This window comes from Artibeus jamaicensis, unplaced genomic scaffold, assembly GCF_021234435.1.
Source record: "Artibeus jamaicensis isolate MK-2021 breed Jamaican fruit bat unplaced genomic scaffold, CSHL_Jam_final contig_196, whole genome shotgun sequence".
NCBI lineage: Eukaryota > Metazoa > Chordata > Mammalia > Chiroptera > Phyllostomidae > Artibeus > Artibeus jamaicensis.
In genome coordinates this window covers 2,331,919-2,356,062 of record NW_026521401.1, presented here as the reverse complement: position 1 = coordinate 2,356,062, position 24,144 = coordinate 2,331,919, and the positions used below count along the sequence as shown (strand labels likewise).

At 38.8% G+C, this 24,144-nt stretch overlaps 1 protein-coding gene across 2 annotated transcripts in view; it reads left to right on the top strand.

Annotated features, from left to right (window-relative positions):
* SMIM35 (small integral membrane protein 35) overlaps window positions 1–24,144 on the top strand; it is a 113,935-nt gene that overhangs the window by 20,884 nt on the left and 68,907 nt on the right. Inside the window, exon 1 of one of the 2 annotated variants that reach the window (XM_053672659.1) lies at window positions 425–444. The exons of the other annotated variant lie outside the window; for it this stretch is intronic. The gene's annotated coding sequence lies outside the window, so the exon portion shown is untranslated. Of the gene's footprint in view, window positions 1–424; window positions 445–24,144 lie in introns of those variants that run through there. 2 annotated transcript variants of the gene reach the window in all.

Genomic DNA, 24,144 nt, shown 5'->3' with positions numbered 1-24,144 from the left:
ATTCTTCCTGCTCAAGGCGTGACTGTGGAACCAGCCACATTGGCATCACCTGGGAGCTTGTTAGAAACGCAGACTCTCAGGTGCCCCCCAGTACCTACTGAATCTGCACTATAAGATCCCTAGGTGATTTGTATGTACCTTTAATTTGGAGAATTACTGTTCTAGATCTCATGCTCAGGAGTGGGTAGAGGCTGTTATTCCTGGAGTGAGCTGGATTCAAAGACTAGATCTTGACATAGGTGAGCCCTGGGGTTCTCTTTAACCAGTAGAGTCTACAGTTTTTCCTCTGAGCCCAAGTAATTTGACATCAGTAACAGTAACAGACCCTTTTGTTCCAGCTTCTCCAGGAAATTAATTGGATAAAGGCAGTTGGTGGGCGTGAAATGCAAAAGACAGAGAAGGCAATGCCTGTGTCTGGGAACAGCAGAGGCATCTCGGCTCACTGTGAGCAGTGCTGGTTTGGCTCTCTGTTGTTTCTCTAATTTTCTGGAAGGAAGTTTTACTGCCTGACAACCCTTTTTCTAAGGTGTGGTTTAGGCCCCAGACTGTAGATGGAGCCTCAAATATCTGTACCAAAGAACTGGGGAAATAAAGATTTCCTAACCCTGGCTGATTTCTACTGGGTGGAAGCTGAACTTCCTCTGCAACCCTTCCCAGGGTCAACTTCCACAGGTGTGGAAACTAAGGCTGGAGGTTGGGATGAGTGCAGACAGGTGTGTCTAACAGAATGCCAGGGCACATTTGCTTCAACAAGCCACAGAAATAAAAAGTAGCTTACAGATATTATGTGCTTCTGTGTGTCAGGCTTTTATGCCTCTGCAAAGAAATTGCATTTCCTTATTTTGTCCTTGCACCCTCTCTAGGATGTGGGCACTCTTGATACCTTCATTTTACAAGGGAGAAAACTGAGGCTCAGAGAGTGTTGGGATTCAGATCAGTGTAACCTAGGACACCCAGGCCTTTCCCACTACATCGTGCATGTGTAGGCTCTGCATGGATCATGGAGAGAGTCTGTAATGGTCTCTTGAGTCCTCTGGAGACCTTGCAAAGCCACTCAGGCCCTGCAGCACCAGGGCTTTGTGAAGGCCTGCCTGGATCTGAGGGGCAGTGTCTACATTGCCTTGTACTTTGAAATTAGTCTCAGAAAAACCATTGTCATTCAACTCTCTCCTCCCAAACTAGACAAAGAATGAATTTCAGATTTTTTTTGAGTCTGGCCTCTTTCTTTGCATCTGTCTCTAGAGGATACTCTAAACTTCATCCTGGAGCAGCCCATTAGTTTAAAGAAGTAGGAAGGGCAATGGGCTGGGAGATACTGCTTTTCATCCGATCCTAGCTATAGAACATATTGAACTTTGATGACTGTTTTCTTTTTTTTAAGAGTATGGCTAGAAATTAAATAGTATTGATGGAAATTTTATTATATTTATTTTCTCAGATAGTCAACAGCTTATACATGGGATAACCTCTATGTACAGCTTGAATTTTAACTGTAAGAGCTCAGTCACCTACCAGCTCTGACCCCTAGATGTTTTATTTAACTTCTCTGTGCCTCACTTTAATAATAATAAGACCTACATTCTAGGGCTGTTGTGAGGATTAAGTCACAATATTTGTAAAGTGCTTGCAATCGTGCATGGAACATAGTAAGTGCCATATAAATATTATCAGTGAAGTGAAATGATTATTATTTCAGTCACAGCTTAAATGAATCATTACCTTCAAAATGTATTTTTTAATGACTGTGTGCCATATATTCTGTATAACTGGTTCATTTTTGATTGCTTCAACACGCATGTTTTAAAAAATTTATTTGTATATTTTAAAATTATTTTTCAATTATAGTTGACATACAATATTATATTAGTTTCAGGTTTACAACATAGTGATTAGACATTTACATAACTTACAAAGTGATTACCCCAATAAGGTTAATACTCACTTGACACCATACACAGTTATTACAATATTATTGACTGTATTACCTATGTAATATAGCTAATATAGTCAGTGTACTTTACATCCCCATGACTTTTTGTAAGTGCCAATTAGTATATCTTAATCTCTTCCCCTTTTTCACCCATTACCCCAAACCCCTTCCCATCTGGCAAGCATCAAAATGTTCTCTGTACCTATGAGTGTGTTTCTGTTTTGTTTGTTTGTTTTTTAGATTCCACATATCAGTGAACTAATATGGCATTTGTTTTTCTCTGTCTGACTTATTTCACTCAGTACAATACCCTCTACCCATGTTGCAAATGGCAAGATTTCATTATTTTTTATGGCCGAGTATTATTTCATTGTAATTACGAACCACCTCTTCTTTATCCATTTGTCAACTGATGGACACTTAGGTCACTTTCATATCTCAGCTATTGTAAATGATGCTGTAATGCACAAGAGGGTGTAGCAGACCCTGTCCAGCAGAGTCTGCCTGTGTGGCTTATGACAAGAATCAATGCACAGGCGACAACAATCCTGTGTGGAAAAAGGGAACAGGCACCACTGCTCTCTCAAGGGGAGAGTGTCTGTGGGTGCCTCAATCACTCCCTTACAAGAGGAGTGCCCTGACCTTTACCTAGACATACTTTTATTATTTTCCTGGGGTCTTATATCAAAGAAAGATTTATTATCTATCACATAGAATATTATTATCTACATTCTAGGTACAATCAAGGAAATGAAAATAACATGCAAAGGGGGATGGCAATGAGCTGGTTAGCTCTGTCCTTGGGAGAGCTCACACAGGCTTTGGATATTACCTTGAAGATAGACAATATACATCTGTTCCTTCAGACCAGGGCGAGGGAGTTTTAGCAAGAGCAAGCCATAACAGTCTGTATGCATTTTCTAGGCCTGATTCCCACAGGAAAACTCGGTTTGAAGATCTGACTCCTGCCCACCACTTCACTTCTGTAGGTTTTCCATACAGAGCTGAGTCACACTTGCCAGGCCAAGACAAACCGGTCCCCTACAAAAGGGTGCATATGTCTTTTCAAATTAGTGTTTTGGGGTTCTCTGGAAAAATACACTGAAGTGGAATTGCAGGGTCATAGGGCAGTTCTATTTTTAATTTTTTAAGGAACCTCCATATTGTTTTCCATAGTGGCTGTACCAGTCTGCATTCCCACTAACAGAGAATGAGGGTTCCCTTTTCTCTACATCCTCCCCAACACTTGTTTGTTGATTTATTGATGATAGTGTTCTGACAGGTATGAGGTGATATTTCATTGTAGTTTTGATTTGCATTTCTCTGATGATCAATGATGTTGAACATCTTTCCATATGTCTATTGGCTATCTGTGTGTTCCTTGTGGAGAAATGTCTTTCAGGTCGTCTTCCTATTTTTAAATTGGATTTGTTCTTGGTATTAAGCTGCATGAGTTCCTAATATATATTTTGGATATTAACCCCTTGTTGGATGTGCCATTGGTAAGTATCTTCTCCCATTCAGTAGGTAGTCTTTTAGTTTTGTTGATGTTTCCTTTTGCTGTGAAAGAACTCTTTAGTTTGATGTAGTCCCATTTGTTTATGTTCTCTTTTGTTTCCCTTGACTGAGGATACATATCCGAAAACATTACTAAAAGCAATGACAGAGTTCTGGTCAAGATGGAGGTGTAGGTAGAAACCCTTCGCTTCCTCACATAACCAAAAGGAGAAAAATAACCAATCTAAAATCAATAAACAACCAGAAGTGCCAGAAAATCAAACTGCATGGAACCCTGACAACCAAGGAATTATAGAAACAAACAGAACAACCAGACCCATAAGTTGGCAAATGGAGAAAAACCCTGGTGAGGTGGCAGACTGTGGGGGCAGAGCTGGCTGCAGTGTGGTGGCAGGCTGTGAGAGAGGAGCTATATTAAGGGGAAACTGAGACTCAGAGGTGTCTGTGGACTAAGGCAGCTGCCACAGTGGGAGAAACTCCAAGTCTCACACGTGAGTTTGTTGAAAAGAGATGAGCAGGTGAACTGCATTGTTCCCTCTCTGGCCCCTCCCCCAGAGGCGTAGCTGCATCAAGGAGGTTTGCCCTGCTGGGTGAATACCTAAGGCCCCACCCCCTTACAACTTACCAGGCGCCCTGAGCAAAGAAATAGGGCCAAAAATGAAAGAATCGAGCAAAACCTCAGAAAGAGAGCTGAGTGAGGAGGACATAGCCAACCTGTCTAATGAAGAATTTAAAACCTTGGTAATCAGCCCTGGCTGGTGTAGCTCAGTGGATTGAGCGCGGGCCTGCGAACCAGACAATCGCGGTTCGATTCCCAGTCAGGGCACATGCCTGGGTTGCAGACCTATTCCCTGCAGGCCAGTTCCCAGCAGGAGATGCACAAAAGGCAACCATACATTGATGTTTCTCTCCCTCTCTCCTTCCCTTCCCCTCTGAAGATAAATAAATAAAATCTTTAAAAAAAAATTAAAAAAAAAACCTTGGTAATCAAAATGCTCACAGATATGATTGAGTTTGGTTGAAAAATGAAAGACCATATGAAAGATACCCAAAATGAAATAAAGCAAAACATTCAGGGGACCAACAGTGACAGGAAGGAAACCAGGTCTCAAAGCAACGATTTGGAACAAAAGGAAGAAATAAACATCCAACTAGAACAGAATGAAGAAACAAGAATCCAAAAAAATGAAGAGAGACTGAGGAATCTCTGGGACAACCTGAAACATTCCAATATCATAATTATAGGGGTGCCAGAAGGAGAAGAACAACAGCAAGAAATTGAAAACTTATTTGAATAAATAATGAAGGAAAATGTCCCCAATCTGGCAAAGGAAGTAGACTTTCAGAAAGCCCAGGAAGCCCAGAGAGTCCCAAATAAGTTGGACTCAAAGAGGAGCATACCAAGGCACATCATCATTAAGTTACCAAAGATTAAAGACAAAGAGACAATCTTAAAAGCAATGAGGGAAGGAAAGAGTTACCTACAAAGGAGTGCCCATAAGGCTATCAGCTTGTTTCTCAAAAGGAATCTTACAGGCATGAAGGGGCTGGAAAGAAGTATTCAAAGTCATGAAAGGCAAGGACCTACATCAAGAATACTCTATCTAGCAAAGCTTTCATTTAGAATGGAAGGGCAGTTAAAGTGCTTCCCAGATTAGGTCAAATTGAAGGGGTTATTCATCACCAAGCCCTTATTATATGAAATGTTAGAGGGACTTATCTAAGAAAAAGAAGATAAAAAACATGAACAGTAAAATGACAACAAACTCAACTATCAACAAATGAACCTAAAAACAATGAAAACAAAAACTAAGCAAAAAGTAGAACAGGAACAGAATCAGAGAAATGGACACCACATGGAGGGTTTTCAGTGGGGATGGGGAAGGGAGGAATAGGGGGCAAAAAGGTACAGGGAAGAAGCATAATGGGTAGACATTAAATAGATGAGGAGAGGTAAAAAATGGTATAGAAAACAGAGAAGTCAAAGAACTTGTATGTACAACCCATGGACATGAACTAAGAAAGAGGGGTTGCTGGAGGGTTGGCTTCAGGGTGGAAGGTGGATAAAGGGGGAAAATTGGGAAAACTATAACAGCATAATCCATACAATGTAATTTTAAAAAGCAATGACAAAATGTTAACTGCCTATATTTTCTTTTTTAAAATTTATTTAGATTTATTTAATTATTGTTCAAGTACAGTTTTGTCTTATACTCCCAACCATGCCCACCCCCCACAGTGCTCCCCACCTCCCTCCTCTTCCCACCCCCTTAGTTGTTGTCAATGTGTCCTTTATTCTAGTTCCTGTAAATCCTTCCCCTTTTTCCCCTGAAATTCCCTCCCCCCTCCCCTCTGGTGACCGTCCCCCTGTTCTCTATTTCAGTATCGTTGTTTTTATTTTGCTTGCTTATTTGTTTTGTTGCTTAGCTTCCTGTTAAAGGTGAGATCATATGGTATTTGTCTTTCAATGCCTGGCTTATTTCACTCAGCATAATGCTTTCCAGTTCCATCCATGCTATTACAAAGGGCAGGAGCTCCTTTCTTCTGCATAGAATTCCATTGTGTAAATGTACCATAGTTTTTTGACCCATCCATTTACTGATGGGCATCTAGGTTGCTTCCAACTCTTGGCTACTGTAAATTGTGCTGCTATGAACATTGGGGTGCATAGGTTCTTCTGGATTGATGTTTCAGGGTTCTTAGGATATAGTCCCAGCAATGGAATTGCTGGGTCAAAAGGCAGGTCCATTTTTAGTTTTCTTAGAAAATTCCATACTGTTTTCCATAGTGGTTTTACCAGTCTGCAGTCCCACCAACAGTGAACTAGGGTCACCTTTTCCCCACAACTTCTCCAACATTTGTTGTCTGTTGCTTTGCTTATGATGGCCATTCTGACTGGTGTAAAGTGGTATCTCATTGTGGTTTTAATTTGCATCTCTCTGATAGCTAGCAATACTGAGCATCTTTTCATGTGTCTCTGGATCCTCTGTATGTTCTCCTTGGAGAATTGTCTGTTCAAGTCCTTTGCCCATTTTTTAATTGGGCTGCTTGTCTTCTTAGAGTGGAGTCGTGTAAGTTCTTTGTATATGTTGGAGATTGAACCTTTGTCTGAGGTATCATTGGCAAATATGTTTTCCCAAATAGTTGCTTCTCTTTTTATCTTAATACTGTTTTCTTTAGCTGTGCAGAAGCTTTTTATTTTAATGAGATCCCATTTGTTTATTCTTTCCTTTATTTCCCTTGCTCTAGGGGACATATCAGTAAAAATGTTGCTGCATGAAATTACTGAGATATTCCTGCCAATGTTTTCCTCTAGGATTTTAATAGTTTCACAGCTTATATTTAAGTCTTTTATCCACCTTGAATTTATTTTGGTATATGGTGTAAGTCGGTGCTCAAGTTTCTTTTTTTTTTTTTTTTTTTGCATGTAGCTGTCCCGTTCTCCCAACACCATTTGTTGAAGAGACTTTTTTTACTCCATTTTATGTCACTGCCCCCTTTGTTGAATATTAGTTGCCCATAGAGACTTGGGTTTATTGCTGGGCTCTCTGTTCTGTTCCACTGGTCTATGTACCTGTTTTTATGCCAGTATCAGGCTGTTTTGATTACAGAGGCCTTGTAATATAGTTTGGTATCGGGTATTGTGATCCCTCCTACCTTGTTCTTCTTTATCAAAATTGCAGCTGCTATTTGGGGTCATTTATGGTACCATATAAATTTTTGAAGTGTTTGTTCTATGTCTGAGAATTATGTCATTGGTACTTTAATAGATATTGCATTGAATCTGTGAGTTGCTTTGGGTAGTATGGACATTTCGATGATGTTAATTCTTCCAATCCATGAACACAGTATATGTTTCCATTTGTTTGTGTCTTCCTTGATTTCTTTCTTCAGTGCTGTGTAGTTTTCTGCATACAGGTCTTTTACCTCCTTGGTTAGGTTTATTCCCAGATATTTTATTTTTGTTTTTGCTATATCAAATGGGATTTTTTTTCATGATTTCAGCTTCTGCTGTTTCATTGTTACTATTCAAAAATGCCTTTGATTTCTGGATATTGACTTTGTATCCTGCTGTTTTGCCAAATTCATTTATTAGGTCAAGCAGTTTTTGGGTAGAGTCTAGGATTTTCCATGTACACTATCATGTCATCTGCAAACAATGACAATTTTGTTTCCTCCTTTCTGATTTGGATGCCTTTGATTTCCTTTTCTTGTCTGGTCACTGTGGCTAAAACTTCCAGTACTATATCAAATAGAAGTGGTGAAAGTGGACAACCTTGTCTTGTTCCTGATCTTAGTGGAAAAGATTTTAGTTTTTGCCCATTGAGTATGATGTTGGTGTAGGTCTCTCATATATGGCCTTTATTATGTTGAGGAATGGTCCCTCTACTCCCACTTTGCTGAGTGTTTTTGTCATGAATGGGTGTTGTACCTTATCAAAAGCTTTTTACTCATCTATTGATATGATCCTGTGATTTTTGTCTTTGCTTTTGTTTATGTGATGTATTACATTTACTGATTTGCAAATATTGAACCATCCTTGCATCCCTGGGATGAATCCCACTTGGTCATGGTGTATGATCTTTTTAATGTATTGTTGGATGCAATTTGCCAATATTTTGTTGAGGATTTTAGCGTCTATGTTCATCAGCAATATTGGCCTGAAGTTTTCTTTTTTTGTTGTGTCTTTATCTGGTTTTGGAATTAGGATGATGCTGGCTTCATAAAAAGAGTTTGTGAGTTTTCCATCGTTTTGGATTTTTTGGAATAGCCTGTGAAGGATAGGAGTTAGCTCTTCCTGAAATGCTTTGTAGAATTCTCCTGTGAAACCATCTGGTCCAGGGGTTTTGTGTGATGGGAGTTTTTTTGATTACTGCTTCAATTTCTTTTGCTGTTATTGGTTTGTTCAGGCTTTCTGTTTCTTCTTCATTGAGTTTTGGGAGATTATATTTTTCTAGAAATTTGTTCATTTTACCTAGGTCTTCAAATTTCTTGGCATACAGTTTTTCATAGTAATTTCTTACAATCCCTTCTATTTCTGTAGTGTCAGTTGTAATCCTCTTTCATTTCTGATTGTGGTTATTTGGGTACTCTTTCTTCTTTTCTTGATGAGCCTACTTAAAGTCTTGTCTATTTTGTTTATCTTTTCAAAGAACCACCTCCGGATTCATTGGTCCTTAGAATTGTGCTTTTAGTCTCTATGTCATTTAGTTCTGCTCTGATCTTGGTTATTTCCTTCCTTCTACTTGCTCTGGGCTGTCTTTGTTGTTGTTCTCAATTTCTTGCAGGCGTAGGGTTAGGTTGTTTGTTTGAAATGTTTCTATCTTCTTTAGGTAGGCCTGTATTGCTATAAACTTCCCTCTCAGGACTGCCTTTGCTGTGTCCCATAAGTTTTGGGTTGTTGTGAGTTCATTTTCATTTGTTTCCAGAAACTTTTTTATTTCTTCTCTCATTTCATTCTTGACCCATTCTTTGTTTAATAGCATACCATTCAATTTCCATGATTTTGGGTGTTTTGGTTTTTTCCTTTGGGGTTGGTTTCCAATTTCAGTCCCTTGTGGTCAGAGAAAATGCTTGGTATGATTTCAATTTTCTTGAATTTGTTGAGGCTTGTTTTGTGTCCTATCATGTGGTCTATCTTTGAGAATGTTCCATGTGCATTTGAAAAGAATGTGTGTTTAGCTTCTTTGGGATGAAGGGCTCTATATATATATCAGTTAAGTCCATTTCCTCTAGGGCATTGTTCAATGCCACAATATCTTTGTTGATATTTTGTTTGGAAGATCTGTCTATTTTTGACAGGGGGTATTGAAATCCCCTACTATAATTGTGTTGCTGTGAATATCTTTCTTGAAGTCCTCTAAGATTTTCTTTATATATTTTGGTGCTCCTATGTTGGGTGCATATATATTTATGATGTCAATGTCTTCTTGGTGGATTCTTCTCCTGAGTATTATGAAGTGACCTTTCTGGGTATCTCTTTATGGCCCCTTTTTTGAAGTCTATTTTGTCTGATATGAGAATTGCTACCCCAGCTTTTTTCTCTTGTCCATTTGTTTGGGAAATTTGTGTCCAGTCTTTCACTTTTAGTCTGTGATGGTCTTTTGTCCTGAGGTGGGTCTCTTGTAGGCAGCATATGTGTGGGTCATGCTTTCTTATCCATTCAGCTACTCTGTGTCTTTTGATTGGAGTATTTAATCCATTTACATTTAAGGTTACTATTGATAGGTACTTATTCATTGCCATTTTTGTACCTGTGTTCCTCTCTGTCTCTCTGTCTCTTTTCCTTCCTTTCCTTAAAGCAGTCCTTTTAGTATTTCTTGTAGGGCTGGTTTGGTGGAAGCATATTCCCTTAGACTTCTTTTGTCTTGGAAGCTCTTTATTTGGCCTTCTATCTTGATGGAGAGCCTTGCTGGGTAAAGTAGCCCTGGTTGTAGGCCTCTGGTTTTCATTACTTGCAATATTTCTTGCCATTCTCTTCTTGCTTGGAGTGTTTCCATTGAGAAGTCAGTAGCTAACCTTATTGGGGCTCTCTTGTATGTTACTTCCTTTTTCTTCCTTGCTGCCTTTCAAATTCTCTGTCTCAGAATTTTGCCATTTTAATGATGATGTGTCTTGAAGTGGGCCTCCTTGGGTTTCTCTTGATTGGGACTCTCTGTGATTCCTGGATTTGTGTGGCTTTTTCTCTCATCAAATCAGGGAAGTTTTCCATCATTACTTTTTCAAATAGGTTTTGCATCCCTTGTTCTCCTTCTTCCCCTTCTGGTATTCCTATTATTTGTATATTATTACATTTCATATTGTCTTGCATTTCTCTTAATCCCTCTTCATTCTTTCTAAGCCTCTTTTCCCTTTCCTGTTCTTTCTGCGAGATGCTTTCTACTTGGTCCTCCAACTCACTAATCCAATCTTCTGTCTCATCAACTCTACTTTTAATACTTTCTACTGTGTATTTCAATTCAGAAATTGTATTCTTCATTTCCTCTTGGCCCTTTCTAATAGTTTCCATTTCCTTTTTCATATTGATATAGTTTGCAGTGAGTTCATTGTAGCTCCCCTGTAGTTTCTGGTAGCTCATTGTGAGCTCTTTGAACTTCCTGATAACCAGTGCTTTGAATTCAATATCTGATAGTTGACTTGCCTCTATTTCATCTAACATTCTTTCTGATGCTTCCTCCTTTCCTTTCACTTGGGGATTGTTTCTTTGTCTTCCCATTGTTTGTGAGACTCTTATTGTTTGCCTCAGCTTTTTAGATTGATCTGTTCTGACTCCCAGGGTTTATAGTATGAACTTTTGTGGTAGAATACCTGTGAAATTCAGTGGTACAGTCTCCTTCAGGTATCTTGATGTGTTCTGCTTCCACCTACTCCTGTGTGTGTGTGTGTGTGTGTGTGTGTGTGTGTGTGTGTGTGTGTGATCAACTGGAGGGGGCGGCAAAATGATTTATGACAGCAGAAGAGTATTTTATGCTATTTACAGTCACAGCTGGTAGAGAAGAGATAGAAGATTTTTAGGCTATATATAGTGTTAACCGTAATCTTCAACCCAATTTGCCACTTTTAAGAAAGGATGGACAAAGGATAAGTCTCTTGTTGGGGAGGGAAGGCTTGTGAGTTGGATCTAGAAAGCAGTGAGGTTGCAGGCAATAGGATTTTGAGGTAAAGTGAGAGTAAAGAATAGTAAATATGTGTAGTGTGTGAGTAAATAGAGTTAATCACTACGGTAATAGAATTCAGGAACCTGTAAAGTGGGCTGAGATCTGGGAGATGTGTTGCGAAGTATTTACAGTTGTTTGGAACAGCTATAATTTACAATAATATTAGAGCAACAATCATATGACAGACTCTATGTGATCTTTCTGAATAGGGGGTATAGAACTTTGGGTAGTGTTCTAAAAAAAAAAAAACAAGTGGCGTGAAGTATAAAAAAATTAGCAATACACTGTGGAGGAAAGAACAGGGAAAACCTGTCAAATAATACAGTATAACCAGCCAAATCTAAGAAGCCTATACAGAAAAAGGAGGAATAAAAAATATTATTAAAATATAAGATAAGTGAGAATAATGAAAAAAATACAAATATGCAGCCACTTGTGGTTTGTCTGCTATAGCAAAGTGGAATTTGTCTCTCTGTCTCTACTGTTGGGATGCCCCCTCTTTGGGTCTCACTCTGGTCTTTTCGCAGTTCCCAGTTGTTTGTGTCTCTTGTGGGTAAAAGAAAGCAAAGCAACAAACAAAAGAAGGCAGGAGAAGGGATGAAAAAGTGATAAGTTTGGAGAGAAGGGAAGAAGGACTAAAACAGGAGGAAAGAAAGGAGAGGAACAAAGTATTGAAAGATAAAACAATAATAAAATAAAATAATTTAAAAAAATCCCTTCTTGATTTCAAATTGTCCAAACCGGTTTTTCTGGTTGCAGCAGGCTGTGGGTTGATTGGTACAGTCTTTCTGAGAGTGCTCTCCCAAGAGCTAGATTCTCCCCAGTGCTCCAGGAAGGGGATCTAAGTTTTTTTCAGAGCATCTACCCAGGGATCCTCTCTGTGGGCTGGGGTGCAGGTGCGGGTGTGCACCTGCCAGGCTGCCTGACTGAGGTGTGGGTGCCTGTGTGCCCGCCAGGCTGCCTGGGTCGCACGGTATCTGGCATGGTCCTTCTCAGTTCTGTGGTGGGACTCCAGTGCTTCTGCCCCTCCTCTGGATCACTGCCAGGCTGGGTGGGAAGCAAGCCAAGCTGCCATGGCAGGAAAACACCGTGGCAGGAAAACACCTCAGTCCACTTTCCAATAAAAACTTCTTCAGAAAGCCTGCCGCTCAGCCCAGCCTAATCCCCAGCCAGACCGGTGACAACAATGCGCCTCTCAATTCTCCTGGGCTGGCGGGCTGGCGACCATAGAGTCCTCAGATGAACATGGCTCTTTGTCCTTTTTACCCTCTCTGTAAACTTAAGCAGACAGGTCTCTGCCCAGTGTTTCCCAGCCTTGTTTAGACGGGGAGGGAGGGAGCCAGCTCTCTCCCAAGGACCCTGCAGCAGGTTCAAAGCTCCCAAAGAGTCTGCCATAGACCCATTGGGTGCTGGGATCCCGAAGAGTCCTCCGTGGCAGACACCCCTGGTGCTGGTCCCAGACGGATGCCTCTGGACCCCGACCACTGCGGTGGCACCAAGGCCATTAGGTGCTGACCGAGGGAGCACCAGCCCCCGCCACTGCCACTCTTGTCTTTACTCAGGTTCCCCCGAGACCCCACTTACCTGTAGCTGTCTGGTCTGTCCGTCACAATCTCTGGTCTCTTATTTTCATAAATGCTGGGGAACTGTTGGTTGATTGCGCTGTTCCTCAGTAGATCTGCCAGGATTTTCTCCCATGGGTATGGGAACTGGGATCGCTCCATCCTACTCCGTTGCCATCTTCCTTCCGTCCCTAACTGCCTATGTTTTCTTCTAGGAGTTTTATAGTTTTGAGTTTTACTTTTAAGTCTTTAATTTATTTTGAATTTTTTCTTGAATATAGTGTAAGAAGATGATCTAGGTATATTCTTTTGCATGTGTCCAGTTTTCCCAACAAAATTTATTGAAGAGACTGTCTTTACCCCATTTTATATTCTTGCCTCCTTTGTCATATATTAATTGACTGTGCAGGTGTGGATTTATTTCTGACTTTCTATTCTGCTCCATTAATCTATGTGTCTGTTTTTATGCCATTACTGTGCTGTTTTGCTTACCACTACTTGCAGTATTATTTGATATCAAGTAATGTAATACCTCCAACTTAGTTCTTTCTCAAGATTTTTGCCCTGGCTGGTATAGCTCAGTGGATTGAGCACAGGCCTGCGGACCAGAGGATCATGGTTTGATTCCCAGTCAGGGCACATGCCTGGGTTGCAGGCCAGTTCCCCGCAGGGGACGCATGAAAGGCAACCATATATTGATGTTTCTCTCCCTCTCTCCTTCCCCTCTAAAGATAAAAAATAAAATCTTTAAAAACAAATAAATAAATAATATTAAAAAAAGATTTTTTGTTGTTGTTGCTATTTGGGGTCTTTTGTGGTTCCATATAAATTTTAGGATTATTTGTTCTGTTTCTGCAAAAAAATGCCATTGTTATTTTAATAGGGATTGCATTGACTCTGTAGATTGTTTTGGGTAGTATGGACATTTTAATGATGTTACTTCTTCCTGTTTTCAAGCATAATATATCATTCCATTTATTTGTATATTCTTTAATTTCCTTCTTCAGTGTCTCATAGTTTTTCAAGTATGTCTTTTTTTTTCCCTCTTGGTTAAATTTATTTCTAGGTATTTTTTTAGTGCAATTGTAAATGGGACTATTCCTTCTTATTTTAAATTTTAATTAATGTTTTAAATTAAAAATTTTTAAGTTACAGTTGATATTCAATTATCATATTGGTTTTAACAGTATAGCATAGTGGTTAGGCATTTACATAACTTACAAAGTGATCCCCCAATAAGTTTTGCAACCACCTGGCATCATACAGTTATTATAATATTATACTGACTATATTTACTATATTGTATTGTACATCTTCATGACCATTTTGTAACTGCCAATTTGTACTTCTCAATTCCTTCCCTTTTTCATCCAGCCCCTAATTCCCCTCCCATATGGCAACCATCAGTTTGTTCTTTGTATCTGTGAATGTGTTTCCATTTTGTTTGTTTATTTTATTTTTTAGATTTCACATATAAATGAAATCATATTGTATTTGTCTTTTCCCATCTGACATTTTTAACTTAGAATGATACCTTCTAGATCTATTCATGTTGTTGTAAATTGTAAGATTTCATTCTTTTTATGGCTGAGTAATATTCCATTGACTGTACCACGTCATCTTTATCCATTTGTCTTTTGACTGGAGAATTTAATTCATTTACATTTATAACAATTATTGATAGGTGTGTATTTATTTTCATTTTATTGTTTCCTGATTGTTTTTGTAATTCTTTTCTGTTTCTTTCTTATTTTCTCTGTATGTTGATGACTTTCTGCAGGGTTGTGTTTGGATTACTTTTTCTTTATTTCTTGTATATCTCTTGTAATTTTTTGATTTGTGGTTACCATGTACTTCATATATAACAAAGTATGTTTATAGCAGTCTATAAACTTAATGTACCCTTAAGTTCAAACACATTCTAAAATTGTGAACATTTTTACTTACACCCCCAGTGTTTATGTTTTTGTCATTATTTTTTCTTCTTCTGTTTGTTTGTGTGTATCCTTTAATTTACTATTTTAATTACATGTAATCTTCCCACTTTTGCCTTTTAATCTTTGTATTAACTTTAGTGTTGGTTGATCCACTGATTTTATTATATGTTTGCCTTTGTCAATGAGAATATTTTTCTTTGCATTATTTTCTTATTTATATTTTTGATATTTCTTTCTCTTCCTCTTCTTCCTTCTCCTTCTTCTTGCCCTTTTGGCATTTCTTGTAATACTGATTTGGTGGTGATAAATTCCTTTATCTTTTTCTCTTCTGGACAACTCTTTATCTGTCCTTAAATTAAAAATGATAGCTTTGCTAGGTAGAATAATCTTCATTGTAAGTCCTTGCTTTCCTTGCTTTCCATCACTTCGATATTTCTTGGCTCTTCTTTTTGGCCTGAAAAGTTTCTGTTGAGAAATCAGCTAATAGTTTTATGGAGCTTTCCTGTAGGTAACTAACTGCTTTTCTCTTGCTGCTTTTAAGATTATTTTTTCAAATTATTTAAAAAATTCAATAGGAGGGAAGACTCCCAAGTTAATTTTACAAGGTCAGCATTATCCTAATTCAAAAACCAGATAAAAACACTACAAAGAAAGAAAACTACAGGCCTATGTTCATCACTTGATGAACATAAATGCAAAAATCCTGAGCAAAATATTAGCAAACTGAATCCACCAATTTGTTAAAAAGATCATACATCATGATTAAGAGGGATTTAATTGAGATGCAAAGTTGACACAATATCCACAAATCAGTGAGTGTGATATATCACATAAACAAAATGAAGGATAAAAATCATATGATCACATCAATAAAAGCAGAAAAAGCACTTGACCAAATCCAGTACACATTTATGGTAAAAAGTCTCAGCAAAGTAAGAATAGAGGGAACATACCTCAACATAATAAAGATCATATATGAAATATCCATAGTTAACATCATACTTAATGGGAGAAAACTAAAAGCCTTTTCATTAAGATCAGGGACACAATAGGAATGCCCACTTTTACCATTATTACTCAACATAGTATTGGAAGTCCTTGCCACAGCAAGGAGAAAAGAAGAATAAATAAAAGGCATACACATTGGGAAGGAAGGAGTAAAACTGTCATTATTTGTAGATGACATGATACAGAGAACCCTAAAGATTCCACCAAAAAGCTGCAAAATGAATAAATGAATTCAGTAAAGTAGCAGGATGCACAATAAATATCCAGAAATAGGTTAGATTTTTATACACCAATAAAGAACTATCAGAAAGGGAAACTAAGAAAACAATCCCATTTACAATTGCATGAAAAATACCTAGGAATAAATTTAACCTAGGAAGTAAAAGACCTATACATGGAAAATTATAAGATACTGAAGAAAGAAATTAAAGAAAATATAAATAAATTTTCTCTGTATGTTGGAATGCATATACCATGCATGGAAGCATATATCATGTTCATGAATTGGAAGAATTAACATCATTAAAAATGTCCATACTGAGAGGGATTTCAAGATGGTGATGGAGTAGGACAGAGCAGATTCCAGCTCCTTGTACACAAGGGAGAGAAACCTGTCCGATGGGTGGAGGAGAAGCCAGGAAGCCAGCAATTGCCCAGCATATATGAAAATAAGGGACCAGAAAACTCAATGGTCACGGAGGAACCAGACAGTAGGGAGACAGCAGCGGTACAGTAGAGTTTCAGGGATGGAGCAAGGAGAGGAACAGCAGGGAATTTGGGGGGTTCACAGTCCGGGGACTAGTGCTTGGCACATGGCGCACCTTGACGAGTGCCCAGCATTCTGGACCAGTGCCCTGTGCAACTCCCTATTTTGGATTCATCAGGAGGTTGGGACTTGCTGAAACAAAGACAGGAGCTGAAGGGATTTCGGCCGGTGCATGGTTCAGGGGATCAGCAGCCGGCGCGCAGTGTATCTGGGCCATCCCCTGGTGAGCCTGGGCCAGCATTCAGTGCCTGGACTGGTTCCCCGTGCTGCTCCCTCCCTAGGATTTTTTGGCTGGGGTCTGCCTAAGGGATTTCAGCCTGCGCACAGTTCTGGAAACCAGTGCCTGGCGAACAGTGTATCTGGGTGAGTGCCTAACACACCTGGGCCAACGTTCAGTGCCTGAACCAGTTCCCCCTGCTGCTCCCTCCCTAGGTTTTTTCGGCTGGGGCTTGCTGAAGGGACTGAGACAAGGACAGGAGCAGAAGGGTTTTCAGCTGGGTCACAGTTCAGGGGATCAGTGCACACCTCGCAGCATGCCTTGACGTGTGCCCACTGTTTCTAGGTCTACGCCCAGCCCTCAGATCGGCTCCCGGCTTCTGGGTCATCTCCCTCGGACTACTTGGAAGCCCTGGGCCTGCCAAGGGGTCCTTGGGAAAGAGCTGAGATCCTCAACTCCCTCCCTTTCTGGCCAAGCAAGGTTGGGTGCCAGGAGAGACTTGTTTGCTAGAGTTTACAGAGAGAGTGCTGAGGACAAAGGGCCCCAACCAAGGACTCTGTGGTCTCCACCCTTGGAGATCTGATAGGCACAGTGTGGGGCTCTGACTCCAATAGACACAACTGCCTAGTCTGCTCCACACCCAGCCTGGCAGCGAACCCGAGGTTGGGCAGAGGGCCTGGAGCTCCCCCACAGAATAAAGGCAGATCTGTGCTTGATCCAGTGGGAACCAGACAGCTTGGCTGGCGCAGATGCCTGCGCGCCCTGCAACCCAACCCACAGTGGTAACCCCTGGGAAAAGAGCACTGTGAGGAAGTTCTAGTTTCCCATGTAGGGAGCTGGGGAGAGGCGCCAATGGTCTGGCTCCTGAGAGAGGGCTGCCAGAAAAATCACAATAATCTACCCTCAGCCAACTGCAGCCAGAAAAAACTGGTTTGGCTAGTTTGAAACCAACAAGCGACGTTTCTTTTTCTTTGTTTATTTTTTCTCTTTTATTTTATTTTATTTTTTCTTTTTATTCTTTTTTTTACTTTTCTTTCTTTTTCCTTTCCTTTTCTTTTTTTTTTTTTTTGCTTTTTCAAAGTAATCTGTTATTTCTTTTAAATTTTATTAGTGTTTTATCTTTCAATACTTTTGTCCTCTTTTTTTGGATTTTCTGTTTTATTCCCTCTTCCTTTCTTTCCAAACTTACTGCTCTTTCCTCCATTCCCCTACCTTTTATCCCCCCTTCCTTTTATTTCTTTCCTTTCTTTTACCCACAAAAGACACAAACAACTTGAAAATACTAAAAGACCAGAGCTTGACCAATGAAGAGGCTTTGAAACAGTAGAGTCAGAGAGACAAATTTCACTTTGCTGTAGGAGAGAAGCCACAAGTTGCTACATATTTGAGTAGGAGGAAGCAGAGAATGACAGGATGACTGAAAGAGACTGCACCACTGAATTTCACAGGTATTCTACCACAGAAGTTCACACCATAAACCCAGGGAGTCACAACAGATCAATCTAAAAAGCTGAGGCAAACAATAAGAGTCTCACAAACAATGGGAAGACAAAGAAACAATCCCCAAGTGAAAGGAAAGGAGGAAGCATCAGAAAGAATGTTAGATGAAATAGAGGCAAGTCAACTATCAGATATTGAATTCAAAGCACTGGTTATCAGGAAGTTCAAAGAGCTCACAATGAGCTACCAGAAACTACAGGGGAGCTACAATGAACTCACTGCAAACTATATCAATATGAAAAAGGAAATGGAAACTATTAGAAAGGGTCAAGAGGAAATGAAGAATACAATTTCTGAATTGAAATACACAGTAGAAAGTATTAAAAGTAGAGTTGATGAGACAGAAGATTGGATTAGTGAGTTGGAGGACCAAGTAGAAAGCATCTCGCAGAAAGAACAGGAAAGGGAAAAGAGGCTTAGAAAGAATGAAGAGGGATTAAGAGAAATGCAAGACAATATGAAATGTAATAATATACAAATAATAGGAATACCAGAAGGGGAAGAAGGAGAACAAGGGATGCAAAACCTATTTGAAAAAGTAATGATGGAAAACTTCCCTGATTTGATGAGAGAAAAAGCCACACAAATCCAGGAATCACAGAGAGTCCCAATCAAGAGAAACCCAAGGAGGCCCACTTCAAGACACATCATCATTAAAATGGCAAAATTCTGAGACAGAGAATTTGAAAGGCAGCAAGGAAGAAAAAGGAAGTAACATACAAGAGAGCCCCAATAAGGTTAGCTACTGACTTCTCAATGGAAACACTCCAAGCAAGAAGAGAATGGCAAGAAATATTGCAAGTAATGAAAACCAGAGGCCTACAACCAGGGCTACTTTACCCAGCAAGGCTCTCCATCAAGATAGAAGGCCAAATAAAGAGCTTCCAAGACAAAAGAAGTCTAAGGGAATATGCTTCCACCAAACCAGCCCTACAAGAAATACTAAAAGGACTGCTTTAAGGAAAGGAAGGAAAAGAGAGAGAGAGAGACAGAGAGGAACACAGGTACAAAAATGGCAATGAATAAGTACCTATCAATAGTAACCTTAAATGTAAATGGATTAAATACTCCAATCAAAAGACACAGAGTAGCTGAATGGATAAGAAAGCATGACCCACACATATGCTGCCTACAAGAGACCCACCTCAGGACAAAAGACCATCACAGACTAAAAGTGAAAGACTGGACACAAATTTCCCAAACAAATGGATAAGAGAAAAAAGCTGGGGTAGCAATTCTCATATCAGACAAAATAGACTTCAAAAAAGGGGCCATAAAGAGATACCCAGAAAGGTCACTTCATAATACTCAGGAGAAGAATCCACCAAGAAGACATTGACATCATAAATATATATGCACCCAACATAGGAGCACCAAAATATATAAAGAAAATCTTAGAGGACTTCAAGAAAGATATTCACAGCAACACAATTATAGTAGGGGATTTCAATACCCCCTGTCAAAAATAGACAGATCTTCCAAACAAAATATCAACAAAGATATTGTGGCATTGAACAATGCCCTAGAGGAAATGGACTTAACTGATATATATATAGAGCCCTTCATCCCAAAGAAGCTAAACACACATTCTTTTCAAATGCACATGGAACATTCTCAAAGATAGACCACATGATAGGACACAAAACAAGCCTCAACAAATTCAAGAAAATTGAAATCATACCAAGCATTTTCTCTGACCACAAGGGACTGAAATTGGAAACCAACCCCAAAGGAAAAAACCAAAACACCCAAAATCATGGAAATTGAATGGTATGCTATTAAACAAAGAATGGGTCAAGAATGAAATGAGAGAAGAAATAAAAAAGTTTCTGGAAACAAATGAAAATGAACTCACAACAACCCAAAACTTATGGGACACAGCAAAGGCAGTCCTGAGAGGGAAGTTTATAGCAATACAGGCCTACCTAAAGAAGATAGAAACATTTCAAACAAACAACCTAACCCTACGCCTGCAAGAAATTGAGAACAACAACAAAGACAGCCCAGAGCAAGTAGAAGGAAGGAAATAACCAAGATCAGAGCAGAACTAAATGACATAGAGACTAAAAGCACAATTCTAAGGACCAATGAATCCGGAGGTGGTTCTTTGAAAAGATAAACAAAATAGACAAGACTTTAAGTAGGCTCATCAAGAAAAGAAGAAAGAGTACCCAAATAACCACAATCAGAAATGAAAGAGGATTACAACTGACACTACAGAAATAGAAGGGATTGTAAGAAATTACTATGAAAAACTGTATGCCAAGAAATTTGAAGACCTAGGTAAAATGAACAAATTTCTAGAAAAATATAATCTCCCAAAACTCAATGAAGAAGAAACAGAAAGCCTGAACAAACCAATAACAGCAAAAGAAATTGAAGCAGTAATCAAAAAAACTCCCATCACACAAAACCCCTGGACCAGATGGTTTCACAGGAGAATTCTACAAAGCATTTCAGGAAGAGCTAACTCCTATCCTTCACAGGCTATTCCAAAAAATCCAAAACGATGGAAAACTCACAAACTCTTTTTATGAAGCCAGCATCATCCTAATTCCAAAACCAGATAAAGACACAACAAAAAAAGAAAACTTCAGGCCAATATTGCTGATGAACATAGACGCTAAAATCCTCAACAAAATATTGGCAAATTGCATCCAACAATACATTAAAAAGATCATACACCATGACCAAGTGGGATTCATCCCAGGGATGCAAGGATGGTTCAATATTTGCAAATCAGTAAATGTAATACATCACATAAACAAAAGCAAAGACAAAAATCACAGGATCATATCAATAGATGAGTAAAAAGCTTTTGATAAGGTACAACACCCATTCATGACAAAAACACTCAGCAAAGTGGGAGTAGAGGGACCATTCCTCAACATAATAAAGGCCATATATGAGAGACCTACAGCCAACATCATACTCAATGGGCAAAAACTAAAATCTTTTCCACTAAGATCAGGAACAAGACAAGGTTGTCCACTTTCACCACTTCTATTTGATATAGTACTGGAAGTTTTAGCCACAGTGACCAGACAAGAAAAGGAAATCAAAGGCATCCAAATCAGAAAGGAGGAAACAAAATTGTCATTGTTTGCAGATGACATGATAGTGTACATGGAAAATCCTAGACTCTACCCAAAAACTGCTTGACCTAATAAATGAATTTGGCAAAACAGCAGGATACAAAGTCAATATCCAGAAATCAAAGGCATTTTTGAATAGTAACAATGAAACAGCAGAAGCTGAAATCATGAAAAAAAATCCCATTTGATATAGCAAAAACAAAAATAAAATATCTGGGAATAAACCTAACCAAGGAGGTAAAAGACCTGTATGCAGAAAACTACACAGCACTGAAGAAAGAAATCAAGGAAGACACAAACAAATGGAAACATATACTGTGTTCATGGATTGGAAGAATTAACATCATCGAAATGTCCATACTACCCAAAGCAACTCACAGATTCAATGCAATATCTATTAAAGTACCAATGACATAATTCTCAGACATAGAACAAACACTTCAAAAATTTATATGGTACCATAAATGACCCCAAATAGCAGCTGCAATTTTGATAAAGAAGAACAAGGTAGGAGGGATCACAATACCCGATACCAAACTATATTACAAGGCCTCTGTAATCAAAACAGCCTGATACTGGCATAAAAACAGGTACATAGACCAGTGGAACAGAACAGAGAGCCCAGCAATAAACCCAAGTCTCTATGGGCAACTAATATTCAACAAAGGGGGCAGTGACATAAAATGGAGTAAAAAAAGTCTCTTCAACAAATGGTGTTGGGAGAACGGGACAGCTACATGCAAAAAAAAAAAAAAAAGAAACTTGAGCACCGACTTACACCATATACCAAAATAAATTCAAGGTGGATAAAAGACTTAAATATAAGCTGTGAAACTATTAAAATCCTAGAGGAAAACATTGGCAGGAATATCTCAGTAATTTCATGCAGCAACATTTTTACTGATATGTCCCCTAGAGCAAGGGAAATAAAGGAAAGAATAAACAAATGGGATCTCATTAAAATAAAAAGCTTCTGCACAGCTAAAGAAAACAGTATTAAGATAAAAAGAGAAGCAACTATTTGGGAAAACATATTTGCCAATGATACCTCAGACAAAGGTTCAATCTCCAACATATACAAAGAACTTACACGACTCCACTCTAAGAAGACAAGCAGCCCAATTAAAAAATGGGCAAAGGACTTGAACAGACAATTCTCCAAGGAGAACATACAGAGGATCCAGAGACACATGAAAAGATGCTCAGTATTGCTAGCTATCAGAGAGATGCAAATTAAAACCACAATGAGATACCACTTTACACCAGTCAGAATGGCCATCATAAGCAAAGCAACAGACAACAAATGTTGGAGAAGTTGTGGGGAAAAGGTGACCCTAGTTCACTGTTGGTGGGACTGCAGACTGGTAAAACCACTATGGAAAACAGTATGGAATTTTCTAAGAAAACTAAAAATGGACCTGCCTTTTGACCCAGCAATTCCATTGCTGGGACTATATCCTAAGAACCCTGAAACATCAATCCAGAAGAACCTATGCACCCCAATGTTCATAGCAGCACAATTTACAGTAGCCAAGAGTTGGAAGCAACCTAGATGCCCATCAGTAAATGGATGGGTCAAAAAACTATGGTACATTTACACAATGGAATTCTATGCAGAAGAAAGGAGCTCCTGCCCTTTGTAATAGCATGGATGGAACTGGAAAGCATTATGCTGAGTGAAATAAGCCAGGCATTGAAAGACAAATACCATATGATCTCACCTTTAACAGGAAGCTAAGCAACAAAACAAATAAGCAAGCAAAATAAAAACAACGATACTGAAATAGAGAACAGGGGGACGGTCACCAGAGGGGAGGGGGGAGGGAATTTCAGGGGAAAAAGGGGAAGGATTTACAGGAACTAGAATAAAGGACACATTGACAACAACTAAGGGGGTGGGAAGAGGAGGGAGGTAGGGGGCTTTGGGGTGGGCTGGGAAGGGGGTAAATGATAGAATACTGTAGTTGAAAAATAATTTTAAAAATTAATTAATTAAAAAAATGTCCACACTACCTAAAGCAATCTATGTATTCAATGCAATTCCTATCAAAGTACCAATGGCATGTTTCATAGAATGAGAACTAATAATCCAAAAATTTTATGTGGAAACTCAAAGTACCCTTAATAGACACTGCAATCTTGAGAAAGAAGAACAAAATTGGAGGGAGGTATGACTACCTGATATCAAACTGTACTAAAAGCTTTTAAGTAATAAAACAACATAGTACTGTCATAAAAACAGACACATAGATCGAGGAAACAGAATAGAGCCCTGACTGGTGTGGCTTAGTTGGTTGGGTGTCATCCTGCAAAGTGAAATGTTGCCAGTTTGATCCCTGATCAAGGCATATGCCTGGGTTGTGGGTTCATGTTTGTCAGGGTGTGTATGAAAAGCAACCAATTGATATTTCCCTCTCACATTGATGTTTCTCTTCCTCTCTCTCTAAAAATAAATAAATAAACAAATTAAAAAAAAAAGAAAACAGAATAAAGAGCCCAGAAGTAAACCTACACTTGTATGGTCAATTAATATTTGACAAAGAACATGAAGATATACAATAGGGTAAAGGTGATTTAACCAGTTAAGGGTATTGGGAAAATTGGATAAAAATATGCAAAAACATGAAACTAGACCACCTTTTTTACATTATATATAAGAATAAACTTAAAATGGATTAAAGACTTAGCTGGAAGACTCAAAACCATAAAACCTTGAGATTTTACTGCCTATGTTTTTGTCTAGAACATTTCTCTTAAGTAATTCTGGGTTGGCCAAAATTTTCATATTTTCCCCATAAGATGGCTCTAGTAGTGCTTAATTGACTTTAACTTCATTTGAAGCAACTTTGTTAGACTATCATATCAGCATGCATTTAAAAAGAACTTATCAAAATTAGTGAATTTTTGTAGATCCATTTTAATATTGAAGGTGTAAGAAAATATGCTTCCACCT